This window comes from Ahaetulla prasina, chromosome 3 (genome assembly GCF_028640845.1).
Source record: "Ahaetulla prasina isolate Xishuangbanna chromosome 3, ASM2864084v1, whole genome shotgun sequence".
Classification (NCBI taxonomy): domain Eukaryota; kingdom Metazoa; phylum Chordata; class Lepidosauria; order Squamata; family Colubridae; genus Ahaetulla; species Ahaetulla prasina.
Window position 1 is genome coordinate 50,579,628 of NC_080541.1, and position 23,575 is coordinate 50,603,202.

Sequence of the window (23,575 nt, forward strand, 5' to 3'; positions counted from 1 at the left end):
GAAGAAGTAAAAGAATCAAGGATAGCATGGACAAAAAACTTTGGTTATATGATAGAACTAGAGAGATGGCAACAACTATGGGAAAGGAATTATAAATTAACAATGGCAACTGCATATAAAGAAAAATTATATAAAATGTTTTATAGATGGCATATATCACCAGAAAGATTAGCAAAAATGTTTAAGGATAAATCAGCTAAATGTTGGAAATGTTTTCAATTGCCAGGATCATATTATCATATGTGGTGGACATGTACGGAAGCAACAAATTATTGGATTAGAATACAGGCATGGTTAGAGGAAATGTTGCACCAACATATAGAGTTAAAACCAGAGGCATTTTTTATTGGTTATATTACCAGAGAAATATAGCAAAGAAGATACATATTTGATTATTCATGTAAGAACAGTGGCAAGAATTGTATTTGCACAAAAGTGAAAGACAGAAAAAATCCCATCAGAAGGAGAGGTAATAAAGAAGATTTTAGAATGTGCAGAAATGAATAGGTTAACATTGAGAATAAAAGATAAAAAGGAATTGGTGTATTTCAAGAGATGGGGACAATTTATGTATGGTTAGAAAAGAAATATGAATAAAAGATTATAAAGAATAAATTAAATAAGGTATAAGTAAATGAGAGAAAAGACAAAAAAGAAACAGAAACCCAGAAGACACGTGTAAATGAAAAGGGGGGGAAGAGAAAGAAAATGTTATTATATAAATGTACATTTTTGATGATACTTGTGAATTTAGTAAAATGAAAAGTAATTGAAAAGAAAGTAAAAAATCGGGATTGCTCAAATATCACTTTGGAAAATACTAAATTGAAAATGAATACAACAATAGAGAGAATGGAGAGGAATAGAGGAGAGGAGAGACGAAGGAGAGAGGGAAAGAAGAAAGGGAAAAGGAGAGGAAGAAAGAGAGGGGAAATGAGACGGAGAGAAGATTAGAAGGGAGGAAGAAAGGAGGTATTGGGGAAAGGAAGGGGAAGTAGAGAGGGAGAAGGAGAGGGGGAAAGAATAAGTAGAAGAATAGATGGAAGAAGGGAGGGAAAGGACAGTGAGGAGAGGGAGAAGAAGGATTATTGTAAAAAAGGGAAATGAAATGGTAGAAGAGCAACCCTGAATATACTTAAATTGTTTAGGATGAAGATTGTATTAGTATGAAAGTTAAAAGAAAATATGTATGTTAGATCAGAAACTGTACATTTAAGATACGTTTATGAGAAACAAAATAACTTTTTCAAAAAAAAAAAAAAAGGTTAAGAAGAGTAGTCTTGCAATTGCCATAAGACCCATCAATGACATTTAATCAAAGGCTGCTTTATGAATGTCACAAGATCCAGCTAACCAGACTTAGCACAATTTGGTTTTGCTTGAAAACAGAAATAACTCATTGTTCCTTTATTTGGTTTGGTTTGAATTTTATACAGTTGTCTATAGATTTTTAACAGCCTCAGGAGGGAATATATCTACAACTTTCATGTCCAAACATGAACAGTACATATCTTCTCTATTACATTATCACTTGCTATATGCCATCAAATTATTTTTTTCTTCATGATTTAATTAATTTAGTTTTAATTTAATTTATATTTCATATTTATTACTTTTATAAATAACTCAAGTCATACATGGAATAACATCTAATACTTCTTCTCCTCCAATTAAATAATTGGGTGCCCTCCAATACATATCACACAGTTATGGTTCTCACTGAAATCCTTCAATTCCTAAGACCGATGCAGTGGAATGAAAGTGGAGTGAGGTTTCCTGAAATAAAGTAGAGTAGGATGATTAAGTGTACAAAAAATATTGGAAATCAGGAATGATCATTTTCTCAGCCAAAACAAGCCACTGTCAGCATAGACAAAAAGCCTACCAAGGTCATGAAGAAAATGCAGGATCACTTCTCTCGAATAAAATGTGCACACATTCTGCTAGAGAGAAGTTTATTTTTTATTTTGTTTATTTATTTCATCAAGCATGTATTAGATAACAGATATAAGTATCGACATAATTATGAATATATGAGATGGATACAAATAAAAGGGAACATTAGGACAGGGATGGTAGGCACGCTGGTGCGCTTATGCACGCCCCTTAAAGACCCCTGAGGAATGGGGTGAGGTCGACAGTAGACAGTCTAAGGTTAAAGTTTTGAGGGTTTGGGGAAGAAACCACAGAATCAGGTAGTGCATTCCAGGCATTGACCTGAAATTCCCTGAAGTTCCCTGAAGATGGACTCCAGCACGAATCTGAAAGCTGAGAAGATTAAACCTCTAGTCCTAAAGCCAGATTGGATCCTGCAACATTATCTTGGGACACATATATTCATCTTCATCCATGAAGAAAATGGCTCAATTGTCCAATATAATCTAGACAGATTTCTATGGAAAGAACTTTGGAAAGTTTGGGAGTGCCTTCCAAATAGTAGGACTTTGTTAATGTATGGGAATGGTTGTTACTTGAGCAAAGCACCTTTGCTTCCAGGTGTAGACAAAGGGATAATGAGGACATTTTTCAAAGCATAAAGAGAACATTGTTGGAGAGATTAGATCAGCTGCCATAAGATTCCTTATTATATGATAGATCTGAAAGGGGAGCTCTTATATGCCTGCCTCATGTTTAGTCCTAAGGAAAATTGGGTGGTGATGGTAGTAATGAAAATACTTTTCAAATATCTAGAATGTTTTGCCAGGAAAATGTGCTTTTTATTCCAAAAGTAAAATGTAGATTAGACAATCAGATTCCAAATGAATTTTAGGAAAATTTTTCTAATGATAACACCAACTTGGTAGTAAAACCAATTACTAGATATAATTATTAGCAGGTTTCCATTCATTGGCCATGTTCAAAAACAGGCTGAACAAATTCTGCATGGAGTAAGAGATTAGATTTTGAGACAAATTCCCTTTTCAAATATAAAATTTTAGGTATTGCTTTTTATTTAGCCCCAGTTTAATCATTGCCTAAATAAACCAAGCAAATTATAGTAAATTAATCTTGAATATTACCTGTTCAAATCAAACCAAGATGTGCATATAACTTTTGAAAATTTAATCATTCTATAGGGTTTGAATACAATTCTACTGTAAGATAAATTGAAATAGGAAAATACAGCTTTTAAGTTCCTCTTCATAACTGCACTGGGAAAGGAAATTATAGGAGTCCAAACAAGCTCATTGGCTGCCCCTATTACAGTGGTAGGTTGCCCCCAGCTCATACCGATTCTTGCAAACCAGTAGTAAAACTGGGAGAGGCTCCGCCCACCGACCCCGACATCATCAGGAAGCTTCTGCAGATGCGATCCCACTGCAAATCGGTAGTAAAGGTAGGTAGAACCCACCCCTGCCCTATTATGATACATTTTGTGGCTCCTGCCCCCGAACCTGGCCCCATGCCCGAAAGTGCCTTGGAGCCGGGCCTGCTGCCAGAAAGTGACTCGGAGCTGGGCCTGCTGCCAGAAAGTGACTTGGACAGTGAGGGGGAAGGGCCATCAGGACTTACCTCAGAAGCACCGGCCTCCCTGGATCAGCTCCAGGAGCCAGAAGCAGGCCAAGCGAAAGAGATAATGAAGCCTCCTTCTCCTGACTCTTTCCCCGCCCAGGCCACGCCTGCAGACCCAGCTGACAGCAATCAGGCTTGGCTCAATCCCAGGTTTCGTAGGCAGGAGAGAAGAGAACAACAGAAGCAGGGGAGGGGCAGGCCTAGGAAGTGCTGAGTCGTGGAGCCACACCCCACAGGATATAAAAGGCAGCAAGAGCTGGTGTGTCTCTTTATATCAGGCAAATTCACGGATTGACTAGAGCTGAAGGTTGTGACTCACCAGCATCTTGGCAGCCAACGATGGCTCTTGGCAGATGCTGGCTCTTTTGCTGCCAGAGCTGATAAGAGCTGGCTAATTAAGCCATCGTTCGGACAGAGGCGAGGAGGACATAACATACATTATTATAAATGATATGGGTATAAATGATGTGCCTTGACTTCAGTCTAGATTCTTAATGTTACATCTGCAGATAAGGAGTTTTTCCTTCTCAGATGCTCCTTATTTATGCTAGTCAATTATTCTTCTGGATTCTTGCAAGACAATTATAGTCATAAAAAGAATGGGGATTTTTAAAATGGTTTTCTGAGACTTGGCAAACTGTTCTGAAACATCTTTCCTAATTCATAAAATGTTCATAAACTTGGAGATTTCATTAATGCAAAATAACTAACTTTGATTAGCAGGAGTTCGGGCTTCTAAGTAGAGATTTGCCAATAAAATATACTCTTGATAAACCAAAGTGCCCTAGCCTACAGGACATTAGGTAACATATATCCTTTTGCTATATATTATACAGTATCTCCTGGCACTAAAATGAAATGAACTAGTAAGTAAATAAATATATTGTAAATCATCTTTGAGTTTTGGTGGTTTATTAGCACTTTTTATTAACACAGGATTACTGCAGTGGCATTAGGTTTTAATCAACGATTATGACATTGCAGAAATATTCATTTATGTAGAACAACTTTCCTAAAAATAAAAACAATTTAGGCTGGGCTTACAAACAATTTTGGACAAACCAGTCCAAAAATTTTTACTACCGGTTCTGTGGGTGTGGCTTGGTGGTCATGTGACTGAGTGGGCGTGGCCAACTTGAAATCATTCAGGGCAAGGTGGGGTGGCACCTTGCTGTGAATGACATCAAGTTGGCCACACCCACTCAGTCACATGACCAATGCTGATGAGACAGGGCGATTTCTCCCAGGAGACAGCCAGAGCTTCGCCGCCTCCTCTTTTCTTCAGAGGAGCTGCCTCCAAGGGACAAAGGGACACACACACACACACACACACACACACACAAAACACAACACAACACAACAGACTCACACACAATGTAAAAGCAGCTGTACGTCACCCAAAATGGCCCCTGCAACAAGTAGGAACCTCACACAGCCACAAAAAGCTCAAAAACCAACTTTCACACTTTACACACACAGACAACACAACACAACTGACTCACACGCACACACAAACACAAAATGACACATACAGTTTTGTGAGATTTTGTGTGTTTGTGTAGTTAGAGTGAAACACTACAGAAACACACCAAATCTCAGAAAACTGCACAAATATTTTATTTTTATTATTTTATTTTATTTATATTTTTTAGATCAGGGGTCTCCAACCTTAGTAACTTTAAGGCTTGTGGACTTCAACTCCCAGAGTTCCTCAGCCAGCAAAGGCAGATTGACATGGATTGCAGGCAGACATGCAGATTCAGTTGCTAGGTGATACAACTGATTGCAGAAGCCGAAGGAAAGCGAGCCTGAAAGGAGCAGTAATTAGGTAAGTGAGGAGGGGGGATTGGGTGAGCCAGAGGAAAAAAAGATTTTAAAAGGCTCCTCTGACGATCCCAGCTGAAGTTGCTTAATCACAACCCAGAACCTCTTAACTCAATCCGAAGAGGTTGTTTAAAAAAAAACTTTTAAAGGGTTCTGATGATCCCTGCTCAGCCGTGCAATCATCAGTTGTTGTTTTTTTTACTTTTAAAAGCCTTTTTTTGGCTGAAGGAAAGATGCTTTTAAAAGTAAAAAAAAACACAAACTCTGATGATCAGGGAACCGGTTCGGGGGTGTGGCCAGCCAGTCATTACTACCGGTTCTCCGAACGCCAGCAGATTTTTACTACTGAGTCTCCAGAACCAGAGCAAACCGGGAGCAACCCACCAGTGTTACAAACTCCTGAAGTAACAGTTGATTGATAGCCAGTTGATGACCATGTATGGATGCATGTATGGGAAAATCTGTACAAGAAGACATAGAATTGCAAACGTAAATATATGGAATACTTTTTTTAAAAAAAATTGTTGTAGTTCTCAACTTACAACAGTTCATCTAGTGACTATTCAAAGTTACATGGCGCTGAAAAAATGACTTCTTTTTTACACTGGTTTTTCACAATAGTTTTATACAACTATCGCAGCATCCCATGATCACGTGATCAAAATTCACTTAGCAACTGATTTACATTTATGACAGTTGCAATCACCTGTCAAGTAAAGTCAATGGCAAAGCAGAGAAGAGCAACAAAAATGTTTGGAAGGCTGGAATCTAAAACATGAGAGGAACAGTTACAGGAATTGGGTATGTTTTGTCTAATGAAAAGAATGTCTAGTCCAGGAGTGTCAAACTCGATTTCATTGAGGGCCACACCAGGGTTGTTTGACCTTGGGGGGCTGGGGTGCATGTGGTTAAGGTAGGTGTGGCCAGCTTGATCTCACTGGAGTTGGGGGCACCTGTGGTGGCCCAAGCACTCTGCCAGTGAAAACAGGCTCCCGAGCTCTGTTTTCGGCTGTGACAGTCTCCTACAACCCTCTGCCAGTGAAAACGGAGTTCAGTAGGGCTGCAGGCAGTCCTCACAAGCTCAGATTTTGCTGGTAGAGGCACAGTGAGCCAGTCCTTCGCTGTTTCCAGGGTGGCCCTGTGGGCCAGATCTAAGCACCCTGTGGGCCAGATCAAGCTCCTGGGCCTTGAGTTTGACACCCCAGTCTAGTCTAATGAAAAGACTAGGGGAGACAAGATAGCAGTGTTCCAATGTTTGGAGCAAAGATGAGGGGGTCAAACTATTTTCAGAAGCACCAAAAGACAAGACAAGAAATGATGGATGGAAACTAACCAAGGAGAGAAGCAACCTAGAACCAAGGAGAAATTTCCTAACGGTGAGAGCAATCAACCAATGGAATAGCTTGCCTTCAGAAGTTGTGGGTGCTCCATCACTGGAGCTTTCAAGAAAAGACTGTGCAACCATTTATCTGAAATAATATAAGGTCTCCTCAAGCAGGGGGTTGAACTAGAAGACCTCCAAGGTCTCTTCCAACTTTATTATTCTATGTTCTAGAATTAAACTTAGACAAAACATTAACAGATATGCTTATGATATGACAGCTAGAAACAAGAAGACAACAAGAAGTTTCCTGCTGAAGATGTAAGAAAGAAAAAACTTTTTGCTCAGTATTAAACAACAACAAAGATTATGCCAACAAGCAATCTAATTCAATGCAAACAGGCGGAGAAGACACTGAATAGTAACAGACTTTATTTTTCTAGGCTCTAAATTTGTATTTAAATTTTTAAATAAAGTCTTTAATTTAAGCATTAAGTTAAATAAATGACAGGCTTACTTTACGATGTCTGCTATTTGGGAAACAGACTATGACAAGTGTAGGCAAAATATTAAAATACGAGGTAGCACATTGATAATAAAGCTATGCATTATGAAAACTATGGTTTACAATAAATAACACATGGCTGTGAAAATAGAATTATTATAAAATCCAAGCAAAGAAAAATTAATGTCTTGGAATGTAGGGCTGGAAAAATTTTAAATTCTTTAGACTGTAAGAACAAATTACTAGATAAAGTAAAACTATTGTTCATTGGAAGCACTAATAATGAAGTTAAGGATTAGGGGGTTTTTTTTGGTTTTTTTTTACATATAATGTTAATACAGGAGTAATTGGAGAAGACCCTGATACCTAAAAAAAGGTGGGGTAATCAAATCATCCCAAAAACGATTTGGGGTGAGGGGTTACCTTTGAGTCACTTTTTGACTCCTGACAACTGTCCAGACTAGTTCCTGCAGTTTTGTTGGCAAGGATTTTGGATGGATTTGCCATTGTCTCCTTCCTAGGGCTGAGAGAGTATGACTGGCCCAAAGTCATCTTGCTTTGTGCCCAAACCAGGACTAGAACTCCTGGTTTCCATCTTGATTTGAATCACTACAGCAAACTGGCTGTCTTATAAGAACTCCAAGAAACAAGTACAAACAGGCACTACTGGCAAAATTGTGTCCAATGAGTTAGGATGGATAACTGAATGATAAAACAACAATAAAATTAGATTGAATCACTGCCTTCTCACCATACTTTTTTATTTTAATTTGGTAAAGAAAAGAACAGTGCTAATGCTTTAATAACAATAGCACTTAGACTTATATACTGCTTCATAGTGCTTTACAGCCCGCTCTAAGCAGTTTACAGAGTCAGCATATTGGCCCCAACAATTTGGGTCCTCATTTTATCGACGTTTTATCAATGGATAGAAGGCTGAGTCAACCTTAAGCTGGTCAGGATTGAACTCCTGGAGTGAGCAGTGAGTTTGCCTGCAGTACTACACTGCTTAGCTCTAACTGCTCTTAAAATACATGACTACAAAACTGTTGGAACACCTGTCAATTTTCTCTCAGCAGCTGTTGGGACCTGGGAAGATGAGAGAGGACTGGAGATGAAGAAATGTAGCCTACTCCCCTTTAAGAAAGTAAAAGAATATCTCAGAATAGAATAGAACAGAACAGAACAGAACAGAACAGAATAGAATAGAATTCTTTATTAGCCAAGTGTGATTGGACACACAAGAATTTGTCTTGGTGCATATGCTCTCAGTGTACATAAAAGAAAATATACATTCATCAAGAATCATAAGGTACAACACTTAATGATAGTCATAGGGAAACAGTCAATATAAATCTTAAAGATACCAGCAAGGTTACAGTCATACAGTCATAAGTGGGAGGAGACGGGAGATAGGAATGATGAGAAGATCAATAGTAATGCAGATAGTTTGACAGTGTTGAGGGAATTATTTGTTTAGCAGAGTGATAGCGTTTGGGAAAAAACTGTTCTTGTGTCTAGTTATTCTGGTGTGCAGTGCTCTATAGTGTTGTTTTGAGGGTAGGATTTGAAACAATTTTATGTCCAGGATGTGAGGGGTCTGTAAATATTTTCACAGCCCTCTTTTTGACTCGTGCAGTATACAGATTCTCCATGGAAGGCAGGTTGGTAGTAATTGTTTTTTCTGCAGTTATTAATGACTAGAGAACTAACTTCAATCCATAGAAATTCCTAACTTCAATCCATAGAAATCTGTTAGATAAGAAAGCAAACCGTTTGTAGGCATCTTGAAGATTGCTAATACTCATTATGGTTTACCAAAGTAAGTGATTGTAGTTAAACCTATGGCAAGACAAGTTGCCACGAGAAAAAAAAGTTTTGTGCAATTGAAAACTGTCAAAGATAGAGCATTTCCGCCGCCCACTTGGTGGTTTCTCACCTGTGCAACTATAGTTATGTAAACATCTGGAAAAATCCTAGCAGGCATAGCTGGATTTTTCCTAAATATAAAAAAGAAAAGTATAAGAAAAATTGCTTCATGCTAAAATAAGTACAACAGTGGAGCAATCAAGATGTGCAATTTATGAGATTTCCATCTCTTTGACAGGCTGGACTAGTTCTCAAGGATAGTTTAACTGGTTTTCCCGTACATTGCAGACAAGTTGGTCTACGTTATTGGTGGATCATTGTGGTCCCCACCACCTCTATAATTTTGTCATTAAGATACTAGGATTGAGCCACAGTGGCGCAGTGGTTAGAATGAAGTACTGTAGGCTATTTCTACTGACTGTTGGCTACTAGCAGTTGGCAGTTCAAATCTCACCGACTCAAGGTTGACTCAGCCTTCCATCCTTCCTAGGTCAGTAAAATGAGGACCCAGATTGTTGGGGGGCAGATATGCTGACTCTGTGAACTGTTTAGAGAGGGCTGTAAAGCACTGTGAAGCAATATATAAATCTAAGTGCTATTTATTATGGTTTATGACCCAAAGAATATGCTTTGAAGCGTAACATATTGCTCTATAAAGCAACCAATTTTTCATAAAAACTCTTAGGTTTTTTTATTTTACCACTAAAGATAACCAAAGTACAATCTCATTGTATAGGAGTCTTGTACTGGTTCTGATATTACATGCAGCTGTTTTGGTCTTTGAATAATTTTTGCCCATAGCTCCATCGGATTTGTCACTCTGTTAACACTGACTGGCCAAAAAGCCTTTAAGGAAGATATTCTGTGTTTAGCCATAGAACTGATGCCAGTATTTTCTCTCGCTCCATTTACAGGATATTTTTAGAATGCCTTGAACTTCCTTCAGAAATCCTCCCAGTCCTATTTACTGTACACTTTGTAGGTTTTTGTGCTTTGAATTTCATACAGTTAGTCGTGTTTGGATAATGTGATTCATTTTCATTTCTAGCAGCTTCTTTTACTATTTGTCCCTCTTTTTTTCATGAAATGTTTAAAACTTCACCACTTTCTAGAACATCCGTTGGAACATTTTCTGTTCTGACAAATTCTGAATTTATTCAATAAAGGTAAAGGTTTCCCTCGCACATATGTGCTAGTCGTTGCTGACTCTAGGGGGCGGTGCTCATCTCCGTTTCAAAGCCGAAGAGCCAGCACTGTCCGAAGACGTCTCCGTGGTCATATGGCCAGCATGACTCAACAGCAAAGGCGCATGGAACTGCTAGGTCGGCAGAAGCTGGGACAAGTAACAGGAGCTCACCCCGTTACATGGCAGCACTAGGGATTCGAACCGCTGAGCTGCCGACCTTTCAATCAGCAAGCTCAACGTCCTAGCCCCTGAGCCACCATGTCCCTTAATTTATTCAATAGAAAGTACCTATTTCTATTTCGATGTCCCTTTTTTTTGTCCAATCTATAAACTTTGACAAAGTTCTTGTAATCTTCTGTTCAACTGCATTGAACTACTGCAACGCTCTCTACATGCTCTCTGCCTTTGAAGAGTATGCAGAAGTTTCAGCTGGTACAGAATGCAGCAGGATAAGCACTTCTAAAACAGTTATTGTTACACCTATGCTCCATGAGCTTGGTTGGCTGCCAGTTTACTCTCAGGTCCAATTGAAGATTACTCCCACATAAAATATTATATTTAAAGAATTTAAGTGACCATCCAACTTGAATAGTGCAACTCTTGTTAGTTTACATAAAACCTACACATGCACATGCACACCACCAACAAAATCTCTACAAGAAAGAACAAATCCAATTAAAAATGATCACTGAACACTGAAATTGTTTGATTACAGTTAGGATGTCCAGGTTTCACTTTCATACTCCTCTCCATATAGGAACTCTACTAATCTTGGCTCCAACCTGGAGAAACAGACAGGTTTTTTACAGGTTTTCTGGAGGCCAAAACAAAGTTTATTTATTTATTTATTTTATTAAATTTTTATACCGCCCTTCTCCCAAAGGACTCAGGGTGGTGTACAGCCAAAGATAAAACACAAAATATATACAATTAAAACATTTAAAACATAGCAAATTACAAAAAGGCTGATAAATTTAAAAAAATAGTTTTAAAATTTTAGAAATATAATAAAACCCCGAATTAAAATTAAAGTCCCGCTTGAATGAATAAGTGTGTTTTTAGCTCACGACAGAAGGTCCGAAGATCAGGCACTTGACGTAAGCCAGGGGGAAGTTCGTTCCAGAGCGTCGATGCCCCCACAGAGAAGGCCCTACTCCTGGGGGCCACCAGCCGACACTGTTTGGCGGACGGCACCCTGAGGAGACCCTCTCTGTGAGAGCGTACGGGTCGGTGGGAGGCATAGGGTAACAGCAGGCGGTCTCGTAAGTACCCGGGTCCTAAGCCATGGAGCGCTTTGAAGGTGGTAACCAAAATCTTGAAGCGCACCCGAAAAACCACAGGAAGCCAGTGCAGGCTACGGAGTAGTGGTGTTACGTGGGAGCCACGAGTGGCTCCCGTTACTACTCGCGCAGCCGCATTCTGGACTAACTGTAGCCTCCGGGTGCACCTCAAGGGCAGCCCCATGTAGAGAGCATTGCAGTAATAACTCCAGTTGGTGGAGACAAGATCCTAGTTAAATAGTTAAATAGTTGTCAGTTTAAGAACAATTGTTTCCAGACATGATATTCTGCTCACTCAAGTGCCACCAGCATGTTAACCAAAGATATTTCGTTAGCCTCATATGATAATAAAAGTTTAATAATTTTCTGGATCTACAGCCTGTGCAGCAAAAATACATGGTTGTTTGCTAATTTTAGGTTTGCCTGTGTTATTAAAATACAGAATAGGAAGTGGACTGTATAGAGCAGGGGTGTCAAAGTCGTGTTGTCACGGCATTGTCATGTGACATATTGGGACTTTTTTCCTTTTGCTAACTGGGTGGGAAAAGGGCCAGCACATCCAGACCGCAGGCCACGAGTTTGACACCTCTGGTATAGAGAATTATGTCAATGAAATGTAACTATGCCTCTTAAGTTTTCCATTTTAACACGTTTTTTAAAGAAAAAAGTTATAGAATAGTATATTCTTTAGTGGCCAAGTGTGATTGGACACAAAAGGAATCTGTCACATAAGGAATTTGTAGTAATGTTATATTTCACATTACTTTTATCTATAATACATGTATTATTTATTTCCAACTGATTTTCTTTTCCTTCCTAGCAAAGCAGAGAATAGTCCAACACTATAACTTATACATTCATACATGCACACACAGAGCAAACCACCACAAGCATAAGTACCCATAAAACTTTTATCAAAAAATAAAAGAAATGCTAATGGAAAAGAATAACATATTTAAAACCTGTCATTAAATGCTTACTGCGTAAACATTTTTAGAGCCCACTCTAAAAGAGAACTTGAAAATTTTCCCAGTAATAGAACTTAATTGTAAAATGATTTTTTTATATATATGCATGAATGTCTAAACTACAGATCAGAAAATAGAGTTTCCAAAAATAATTAGCCCAAGCAGAGTCATTTTCAATATTCTGACCTAAAGCACAATAAAGCTTTAAATATTAAACTGAATCCATAAATTAACAAACATCTTCTGCTAGATTATGTGATATGTATATTATGATTAAATCAATAGTTATTGTGGGCCACCTTAAGAAGTCAACTCCATAAAACATTAAGTTTATTGTACAAAATACATTTGGTTACCTTGAGACAGTTTTCTCACAAAGCTGAATATACTGTCCCTGGGATATTGTAAATGTCGAGCTTAGTGAACTGTATGATGCTAAACTAATAAGCACCACAAGGGCTTTTGTAGAATAAATTGTGATACTATATTTTAGAATCTAAAGTACATCAAATTTAAATACCATACTTCAATGTTTTCATTAGTTAGATGTCACTGAGTCAAATTCAATTCCTGGTGACTGCATGATCAAATGGTTGCTACCCTGACCTGTTTCTAAAGAGGAATAACAACTTTTCCAAGAACATTCCTATAATTTCTTAGATCCTGTCAACCACCTTATCCATTGCCTTCTTCTTGTACTTCTTTGAACTTGTCAAGTGTAGATGCTTTCTCTGGTCTATCATTTATTCCACTATATATTCAAAGTGTATAACTTTCTGTTTGCCTATCATCAAACAGACCATCTTTGTTCACTCTTTACAAGAAACAAAGTGTCCAAATGGAATTATTTCTCTCTAAGCATTGTATTCTAAGTAAAATGTCAAATGAATGGACACTGACAACTAGAATGACCCGTCTCTGTCTAACATGTTATTCAAAGTAGTTATTGAAACAGCACCATGAGCACAAAGTCTATTCTACTGTGATGTAAACAGGAAAGTTTACTTAAGCATCTACACACTTCAAAAAACTGTTCCAGAAAACACATATTATAAGCATTTTGTGTCCCATATTTCAAACAGGAAACTACAGCAGTTGTTATGTATTAACAGTTGTACCTTTAAATATTTGAGCGGGAAATCAGCACGTTGCTGATTGGACGAAGCCTCCTGCAGAACTGTATAAAAGGAGAGGTTTTTCCCCCAGCCTGTTGCTGGGTTCACCATATATTAAAGAGCTGTTGTCACTATCCTGGTCTCCAGCCTCGTTACTTCCAGAACTTAACATTGGCGACGAGGGTGGGATCTCGAGGCTAAGGAGAACCAGAACCGAGCTGAAGCACGATAGTTCCGAACCCAGCGAACGCAGGGCAGAAACGCGGAAATGGCAAACACGCCACCCGCACCGTACAACCCGGTCAAGGAGAAATGGGGAACATATATGACCCGTTTCGAAAGCTTTCTAGAAGCCAACGAACTACAGGGGATCCCTGATAACCGCAAACGGGCTTACTTCTTAAGCCATTGTGGGCCGGAGGTCATCGAGATCGCGGAAGCCCTGGCAGAGCCAACGCCGATACAATCGGTATCGTGGCCGACTCTGCAGACTTTGCTGAAGAACCATTTCGCGCCGACGCCGTCCAAATACGTGCAGCGGTTTGAATTCGGGGAACGTAGACAGATGGAGGGCGAGTCCATCGGTGACTACATGGCCGCTTTAAGAAGAGCGTCCAAGGACTGCGGATACCGAGACCTAGACGAGGTGCTACTCGAGCAACTCGTCCGAGGGGTCAAGGACATCCGTCTACGGCGACGGCTGCTAGCCAAGAGCAACCTGACACTAGCCAACGCTCTGGACGAAGCCAGAGCACACGAAATGTCTACTAAAGCAGCAGAGACCCTGCACAAGCCTCTTCAATCCAAGGCGAGCGCAAAGCCAACGCCAGTACACCAGGAGGAGATTCAGTCCGAATCCGGACGGTGAGGCGAGGATGAGGAAGGGTCTGCCGGACCGAGAAACGCGACATGGAGGACCGTGACGAGCGGAAGCTGCGGAGGGCAGCACCAGCGCCAACGCTGCAGGTTTAAAGACGCAACATGCGGCGGTGTGGGAAGAAAGGGCACTTAGCTCAGGTCTGCAGAGCGCCCAACCTTCCCGCCGAAAATTCAAATCGGCCAATCAAAGCGGAACCGGAAAGGCGGCCCGCGATTGGCTCAAACAAGAAAGGCGCAAGTCTAACCAAACGACTGTCATTATAGGCGCCTCAACCAAAGTGGAGAAGAAGATCTTCACCAAGCCCAAAATAGAGGGAGTTCGGTGCAGGCTTGAAGTAGACACGGATCAGCGATCACCATCATGTCCTGGGACACTCTGGCGAAGTCGCTGCCGTCCGTCGCGGCGCCACCTGCAAGCACAACGGCTACGAGTGCACGACTACCAGGGAATCGCATCCCTGTTCGAGGGACCACCTCCGTCCGAGTCGAGTATGGTCCACATAAAAGACCCTGCCCATCACGATCGTCGAAGGAACTCTGCCCAGTCTGTTGGGACTAGACTGGTTTCGTGCCCTGGGCATGGGAGTGACTGGCATCTACAGAAGTGACTGTAACCTGAAAGACATTCTCTTTAACGAGTTCAAGATGTCTTCAAGGACTGCCTGGGCAAGTACAAGGGACCCCTATTTCCTTCAACTTAGACCCCAGGTAGCCCCATTAGGCTTAAGGCGAGGAGAGTCCTTTGCCCTAAAACCAAAAATTGATAAGGAGCTGGACAAGCTCATAAATCAGGGATTTTGGTGCCAGTCGATCACGCAAAGTGGGAGACGCCAATCGTCACCCCATAAAACCGGACGGGTCAATTAGAATTTGCGCTGACTACAAGGCGACGCTTAACAAAGCCTTACAGAAAAGCGCACCGGTTCCGTGGTGCAACACTTATTGCACTCTTTGGGGCAAGGGCAAGTCTTTGCAAAGTTAGACTTGGCCCAAGCCTACCAACAACTGCCAGTAGACGCCCGCACAGCGAAGCCCAAACGACAGACGCACAGGGGGCCTTCAAGTGCACCCGATTGCAATTTGGGGTTAGTGTGGCACCAGGGCTGTTCCAAAACCTGATGGAACGACTACTGCAGGGCTCCCAGGGTAGTTCCTACTTCGATGATGTCCTAATTTCAGGGGAAAACATGGAGGAACTGGGGGAGCGGTTAAGAAAGGTCTTGAGCATTTTCCGGACAGCCGGGTTAAAAGTCAAGACAAACAAATGCCAGATCGGGGTCGAATCCGTCGACTTCTTGGGCTACCGGATAGACAAGAAAGGAATTCACCCTACTGAGAGCAAGGTTAAGGCAATTAGAAAGGCTCCAGCGCCCAAAAACAAAGCAGAGCTGCAGGCATTCCTGGGATTGGTTAATTTTACGCGGTCTTTTAAAGAACAAAGCAACTGCTATGGAACCGCTGCATAGGCTCTTAGGGAAAAATACTGTTTGGTCTTGGGGAAAGTCAGAAAATAGGGCTTTTGAAGCAGTAAAGAACCTGCTCTCAAGTGATAGCCTGCTCATCCAATATCACGACTCACTACCCCTAGTGCTGGTTTGCGATGCATCCCCTTATGGGGTGGGGGCTGTACTCAGCCATAGACTTCCAAACGGCACAGAAGCCCCTATAGCGTTCTACTCTAGAACGATGTCCTCCCCAGAGAGGAACTACAGCCAATTAGACAAAGAAGCACTAGCCATTGTATCAGGGGTCAAAAAATTCCATGAGTATGTCTTTGGGCGGAATTTTGAAATCGTGACTGACCACAGACCGCTACTAGGATTACTGGCTGGCGATCACCAACGCCTGTGGCACTTTCGCCACGCTTGACCCGATGGACTATATTTTAGCCGCTTACTCATACAAGCTGCAGCATCGACCAGGAAAGAAGTGGGGCATGCAGGCGCGTTGAGCCGATGCCCACTGCCAGGGGCGATCAAGACCCCACTCCGGGACACCCATCCTCCTTATTGACTCGTTGGACTCTGGCCCAGTCACATCGAAGGAAGTGGCTCGGGCATCATACCGGGACATTGTGTTAAGGACTGTACTCGGTTGGGTACAGAGAGGGTGGCCCGCTGCGCCGGGCGAACGGTTCAAAGAATTTGTTAAGAAACGAGATGAGCTCTCGGCTCAAGGGGGGTGCCTGTTATGGGGTGATCGTGTAATAATTCCTGTTAAGTTAAGGGAAAAGGTATTGGACCTCCTCCACGAGGGTCACCCAGGCATCGTAAGGATGAAGGGGTTAGCTAGAAGCTATGTATGGTGGCCACTCATGGACGCAGAGATTGCTGAGAGGGTAGGGAAATGCCAAGCTTGCCAAGAGTCCAGACCGCTACCCCCAACAGCCCCTGTCAGAGAATGGGAAAAGCCCCAAGGGCCTTGGTCAAGAATCCACATTGACTTTGCTGGCCCCTTTCACGGCCAAACGTTCCTAGTGGTGGTGGACGCATTTTCCAAATGGTTGGAGATCATACTCATGAAGTCCACCACGGCCGAGGCAGTAATCGCAACCCTGCGCCACCTATTCGCAACTCACGGGTTGCCGGACACTCTGGTGTCCGACAATGGGCCCCAATTCACGGCAGCCCAGTTTGAAGAGTACCTGGCAGAGGAAGGCATCCGACATGCCCTCTCTGCGCCTTTCCACCCTGCGTCGAATGGCCTTGCAGAGCGTTCCGTCCGGAGCGCTAAGGAGGCATTGTCCAGGCTCCAGCCAGGTGACTGGCAAACGAAAATAGACTTTTTCCTAGCCATCCAGCACAGAACCCCAAGCACAGCCACTGGGAAAAGCCCAGCCGAATTGCTAATGGGACGAAAACTCCGGTGCCCACTTGACCGTTTGAACCCCCATTACACACCCGAGGGTTACAAGGGGGAACTAGAAAGGACAAGGGAAATGAGCATAGGCGACCAGGTGTGGGCCCGAAACTATGGGGACGGCCCAAGTTGGGTCGCAGGACAAGTAACAAAGATAACAGGCCCAAAATCGTACGTGGTAGAGCTACCAGACAACCGAGTGTGGCGACGCCACATAGATCAGTTAAGGAAACGAATAACTGACCAAACCAAACCAATAGAGACTGGTAATGACCAATACCACTTTGAATCCACAGCTGACAATGACCCGGGGGAGGCGCAAGACTTAGCTGAGGCCCCAGAGTTCCAGCGACGCCATCAGGTCCCGAGGAAGCAGCAGGAAAATTCCAAAATTAATCCAAGGCCGGATGGCCAAGAAAAAGAGCCGGCCAATAATCCGGAGCCCGATGGCTCAGAGAAAGAGCTGGGAGGAGACAACAGCCCCTCCGACCAGCTCAAAACACCACCCAGAACTGAACCGCGCAGGTCAGAAAGAACTAGGAGACGCCCAGGTTATTTGCGTGACTACGTCGAAAAATAACATGTAAATAAATATGTAAATAGAGACAAAGTGTTTTCTGGGAGGGGAGGAGTGTTATGTATTAACAGTTGTACCTTTAAATATTTGAGCGGGAAATCAGCACGTTGCTGATTGGACGAAGCCTCCTGCAGAACTGTATAAAAGGAGAGGTTTTTCCCCCAGCCTGTTGCTGGGTTCACCATATATTAAAGAGCTGTTGTCACTATCCTGGTCTCCAGCCTCGTTACTTCCAGAACTTAACAGCAGTTCTCTGCTATATTAAATAGATTTGTGGCTTTGATTTGTCTCATTGCCTCTTCTGATCAAAAGGTTATTTAAAAAGGTGATCAAGCACCCACAGCTTCCTCTCCAAAATCCACACTCAATGACCAAAGATTTGGGATTCCTGTCATAGCAAATAATCTTTCTCTCTGAAAGAAATGGAAAATGAGGTGGGTCTGCCAGTGGCCCTTGGCATCTTTCTAAGCAAGTGGTGGGATTGGAAACACATTAGACGAGGGGTGTCAAATTCAATTCATTGAGAGCTGCATCAGGGTTGTGTTTGACCTCGGGGGGCTGGATGGGCATGGCCGGGGTGGGCATGGCCAGGGTGGGTGTGGCCAGCTTGATATCACTCATGTCAGGGGCACCTGTGGTGGCCTGGGAAGGGCTGGGGGAGCCTTCCAGAGCTCCATTTTCGCTGGCAGAGGCACCATGGGCCGGTCCTTCGCTATTTCTAGAGTGGCCCCGCAGGCCAGATCTAAGCACCCCGTGGTACTTATTCAGCCCACGGGCCTTGAGTTTGTCACCCCCGCATTAGACAAATTACAAATACACATAAATTAGAACTCACCAAGGTTCAATCGCACCCTGAGTTCTTCAGTATTTGCATGAAACTCTAAGAGAATTGTAGTGGCTTGTCTAGCACACACAAATGTTTCCCAGTCCTATTTATCCATTTTCATTAGAATGAAAATGAACTAATTAAAAATGTATGCAAGAGGTTTGCTTTGAATAATAAGCAATGGAATTTATTTTCAGCTCTGTCCTATGAAAATTATTTCCCATATTCCCTAGCTGTGAAATCAATTCATAGATAGCTAAGACTGAATTTTTACTTAAATGGAAAACAACAACAATTTAACTCCATCAAAATAATCACTTTTTCTGTCAATCAATTGTATACAAGGAATAATTACAAGCACTGAGATGTTTATTTCTGACTTGTTATTATTTTTCTTTATGAAAAGCCTTCAAATAGAATACATGTTATTTATATAGCACAAATGCCCATATGGTTAAACTACACGCTCCCATTATAAAACATGAATATTCTAATTTTTTAAAACTAAATTTGCCAAGCTATTTGAAATCTACCGAGTATGTGCTCAGCAACATGCTCTGACTAATTGAGAAGAGGCTAGCATAAAGCAACAGTTCCACTGAGAAGAGGCAAATAATTAAAGCAAATTATGTGCCACCTTTTTGTTTGAAATTATCATTTGTAAAATCACACCATGATTCTGAATTGGATTTACTGTAGTTTTTGGAGTATAAGACGCTCTGGAATGTAAGACACACCTACCTTTTTTGGTGAGGAAAACAAGAAAAAGAAATCTGCCTCTGCCTCTGCCTCCCAGCAATTTTGCCTCGCTGCGGCGAACACAAATAACCTGCTTTATTTTCATTTTTGTTTTCAGCATGGCTTGATTAGCACAAGAAAAAAAATCTGCTCCCAGCAATTTACCTACTTGCAGCAAGCAGCAGAGGCCCCCTCAAAACAGCTGAGAGTCGGGAGGCCGATCCAATGGACAATCAACTTGTGCTAATTAGGCTGCGCTGAAGCTGAAATGGGCTGTTTCTTCTTGCTGCTTGCTACAAGGAGGTAAATTGGTGGGAGGCAGAGGCCAAAGGGTGGGGGCCAGAGGGTGGATAGGGCTACATTCAGTGTATAAAACACACCTAAATTTTCTCCCCCTTTTAGGGGGGGAAAAAGGTGTGTCTTATACTCCAAAAAATACAGTATTTTTCACTGAAAATACTGCTTTAAAGAAAAGTGGTATTGTTTTTCCTCTTTTTTTTGTGAAGCCCTACTGAATTATAAAGATATCAATCTTAGATCCAATATTGTTGTTATATAATTTTCAAATTCTAAGTAAGCTAGAATTCTCAAAACAAATGTCTTGGAAACCTGAATTTTAAGCTGGAGTGGTACCAGAGGTGGTATTCAGCAGGTTCTGACCAGTTCTGGAGAATCGGTAGCAGAAATTTTGAGTAGTTCAGAGAACCAATAAATATCACCTCTGACTGGCCCTGCCCCCATCTATTCTCTGCCTCCCAAGACCCAGCTGATCAGAAAAGAATGGAGATTTTACAGTATTCTTCCCCTGCCATACCTACCATATGCCACGCCCACCAAGCCATGCCATGCTCACCAAGCCACGCCCACAGAACCAGTAGTAAAAAAAATTGAATCCCACCACTGGGTGGTATACAATGAAATCTCAAGTGTACATCCTGCTCCATATGTATGCCCATTAATTCAATATGTATTGTTATTAATACCAATGGTATCAAAAGAGATAAAAAAATATTTTACTGCTTTCAACATTCTAATTCTTGAATTTAAAATCATAAGATGCAGACAGGCAGATTTCTGCACTGTTATCTTTCACTTCAGTTATTTTTTATTTGTAAGAAATATGTTATTCTAGCCTTATTTAGCATACATAACAGCTGAAAAATAAATGTGGACTGCATATTAAAGAAAATAAATACAGAGAAAAGGGATACTACATTTATCTGAAAGGAGGAGTAATTCTCCAATCAAATATAATTTAAATTTAAAATGAGAAAGTCACCTCTGATCATCTGAAATTATGTAAATGACAGCAAACTTTTGTGGAGGGCAGGGCAGGAAGTATTATCTAAAATTCTGCATCAAATTACATCAATAGGTTAAATCATGGTTTTTAGCACAGCGGTGTGGCTCAGGCTGTAAGATAGCCTGTTATTAAACACAGCTGCCTGCATTTACTGCAGGCTCGAGTCCCACCAGGCCCAAGGTTGACTCAGCCTTCCATCCTTTATAAGGTAGGTAAAATGAGGACCCAGATTGTTGGGGGGGCAATAAGTTGACTTTGTATATAAACATACAAATAGAATGAGACTATTGCCTTACACAATGTAAGCTGCCCTGAGTCTTCGGAGAAGGGCGGGATATAAATGTAAAAAAAAAAAAAAGCTTTATATGTTTGCTCTATATAGTATCTGTATTTTCTTTATTGTATTTTGGTGGATTATTAACTGCTGTGAGCTACCCAGAATCATATATATGAGTGTGGTGGCTTTATAAATGGAATAAATAAATAAATTCAGTTTAAATTTCTTCAAGAAACCAATTACTTCAAAAGACCCCTCAGTTCAAATTGAGGACTTGAACTATTTCTATCCAATGAAATTGTAAGGTCAGCAATTAAAATTGATGTAGGACAACAATCAGAAGTAAAAATCCAATTTCCATTTGATACCTATATAATACTGTGAAGGGAGCTGTAGATATGCTGTTGACAGTTCTAACTTTCATTTCCATTTCTTTCCCCAAGAGATTTTGTGTCTGGCAGCCAATTTGGGTAAGATGAGGGTGAACAAGCTTAAACTCATTCCGCTACAATAGGCAGAGAAGCTGATGTTTCTGTTTGGAGGTTTGCAATTACTCTCAGTTTTATTTCCTGAGGTTACTTTGTTCTGATGGATTCAGTTACTACATGAAGAACTTCATATGAAAAAAAAAAATAGAGAATGAAAAGATAAGAGAATATCTTGGAAGACCCACCAATATTTCACATTTTTAGAAAAGAAATATCAGGAAAACAATATTTTGTAAATATGTTACCTTTTTTGTATTTCAAATACAAAAGTGAAATAAATGTTTAAACTATTTCTCCTTCCAGCCAACCCAGTACTTTATTTCCAAATTTAGTATTACACACTGGAGGACTTGCAGTGTGAACATGGTGAGATACAATGTCTGTGAGAGAGTGGAGATGGCATTGTGGCAGAATCAGCAGCCAAATGGCTTCTTTTTGGCCCACCAAAGCTCTCTGCATAAAAGAGAGATTGTGAGATCATCATATAAAGTCCAGACAGCTGCTGCTCATGAGTAAAGCAGAAAAAGAATGACCATGGGTGGGCAAAAAAGTAGTGGGAACAGGTGCAACTTCCGGATTTCTGCCAACTTCTCCATTGAGTTTCCTTGTGGGAAGCTGCCAAGGAGCATCAGAAAATTTTCCTTCCTTCCTTCCTTCCTTCCTTCCTTCCTTCCTTCCTTCCTTCCCTCCTCTTCTACCCTTTCCTTTCCTTCATCACTGTTCCTTCCTATCTCCCTCTCTCCCTTAAATTCTTGAGAACTTTCCCATTTACTTCACTTGTAGGACAATTGCAAGGAGAAAGTGGGTGGGCAATCCAGCATAAATTTGCCACTCCAAGGTCAGCAGGCAGGTAAGTGGTTGCTGCCAGGTGGGAGCATGAATGACAGGGTATGCAATTAGGAGTGATGCATGGGAATGTGTTAGAGGTACCAAGTGGGTTGGGAAGGCTGTGGAGATGTGTACTAGAGATGCTGTACGTGTCAGAAGCGTGTGTGAGTAGGTAGCAAAAATCAGGAAGGGTGTCTAGTTATGTTCAAGAGATACTGCATGGGTCAGGTACAAAGCACAGTGGACAGTATGGGTCAAGAACAATGCTTAGGCCTCTCTTCTCCTCTCCTCCCGTTCCCTTCTGAGCAGGCAGGTAATTTCGCAGGTAATATATGTCATTTGTTGTTGTTATTGTTGTCATTGTTATCATTAGTAACTTAAACTTTCATCCTCTTTCCTTAAACTATCAGCATATAATTATATGACTTGTATCACATATCACATAATCTCTTGATGTACCTTGCCATTAGCCTAGCAAAATCTCCATGACAATTAACGTTGATTAAAATCACTATAAATCAGAATACAGATTCTTTCTAACTAATCACTGAAACTAGATTGCTTCTACTTCTAAAATTTGACCTTTTATTTTTCATTTCATTAATGCACTACTTCAAGATAGAAGCATAAAAGGGCTCCCAAACTTTCTACAGATATCAAGCTTACAGAAACCAGCAAACTTCAAAGCAAAATCCTGCTTTGAAGTCCAGTGTTTATCCTATGTATCCAAACTGCCCAGATAATAATGGATTTCACAACTCAATTCAGTGGTTTAGAATCAAAACTAGTTAAATGTGTTTCAGTACCATAAATATTCTAATTTCAAACTGGATTTCCCCTGCAGAAACGTTTTTCTCTCTCTGCCCAACCTTAGTTTTACCTTCATATGGATATGATAAAGGTAGGGAAGAAAGTAGGATGTAGAGAAAGACCATCTGCAGGTCCAAATGTCAAAATGAAGTCCACAATTGTGCGCTGAAGCTCCATTTTGGTTTTTTAGATAACCCTCCCTTTATGAATATTATTGAGGTATGACCTTGGTCCCTGATCTGATCTCAGTCTAAGTAGTTTCACCTGTAGAAAGTGTGAGATGGGACCATTTAAATATTCTTCCTATCACTTTTTAGTGTTATTTGAAATAGCAGCTATTTGAGGCAACTTAGGAAGAAATGAACACAAAAATAACTGTGTTGCTGTTGCTGTTTTACTCTTCAACTGA

At 41.1% G+C, this 23,575-nt stretch overlaps 1 protein-coding gene across 10 annotated transcripts in view; it reads right to left on the minus strand.

The window, feature by feature from the left end:
• Positions 1–23,575, minus strand: part of SNTG1 (syntrophin gamma 1) — a 258,438-nt gene that overhangs the window by 168,206 nt on the left and 66,657 nt on the right. Inside the window, exon 1 of one of the 10 annotated variants that reach the window (XM_058175665.1) lies at positions 3,514–3,531. The exons of the other annotated variants lie outside the window; for them this stretch is intronic. The gene's annotated coding sequence lies outside the window, so the exon portion shown is untranslated. Of the gene's footprint in view, positions 1–3,513; positions 3,532–23,575 lie in introns of those variants that run through there. 10 annotated transcript variants of the gene reach the window in all.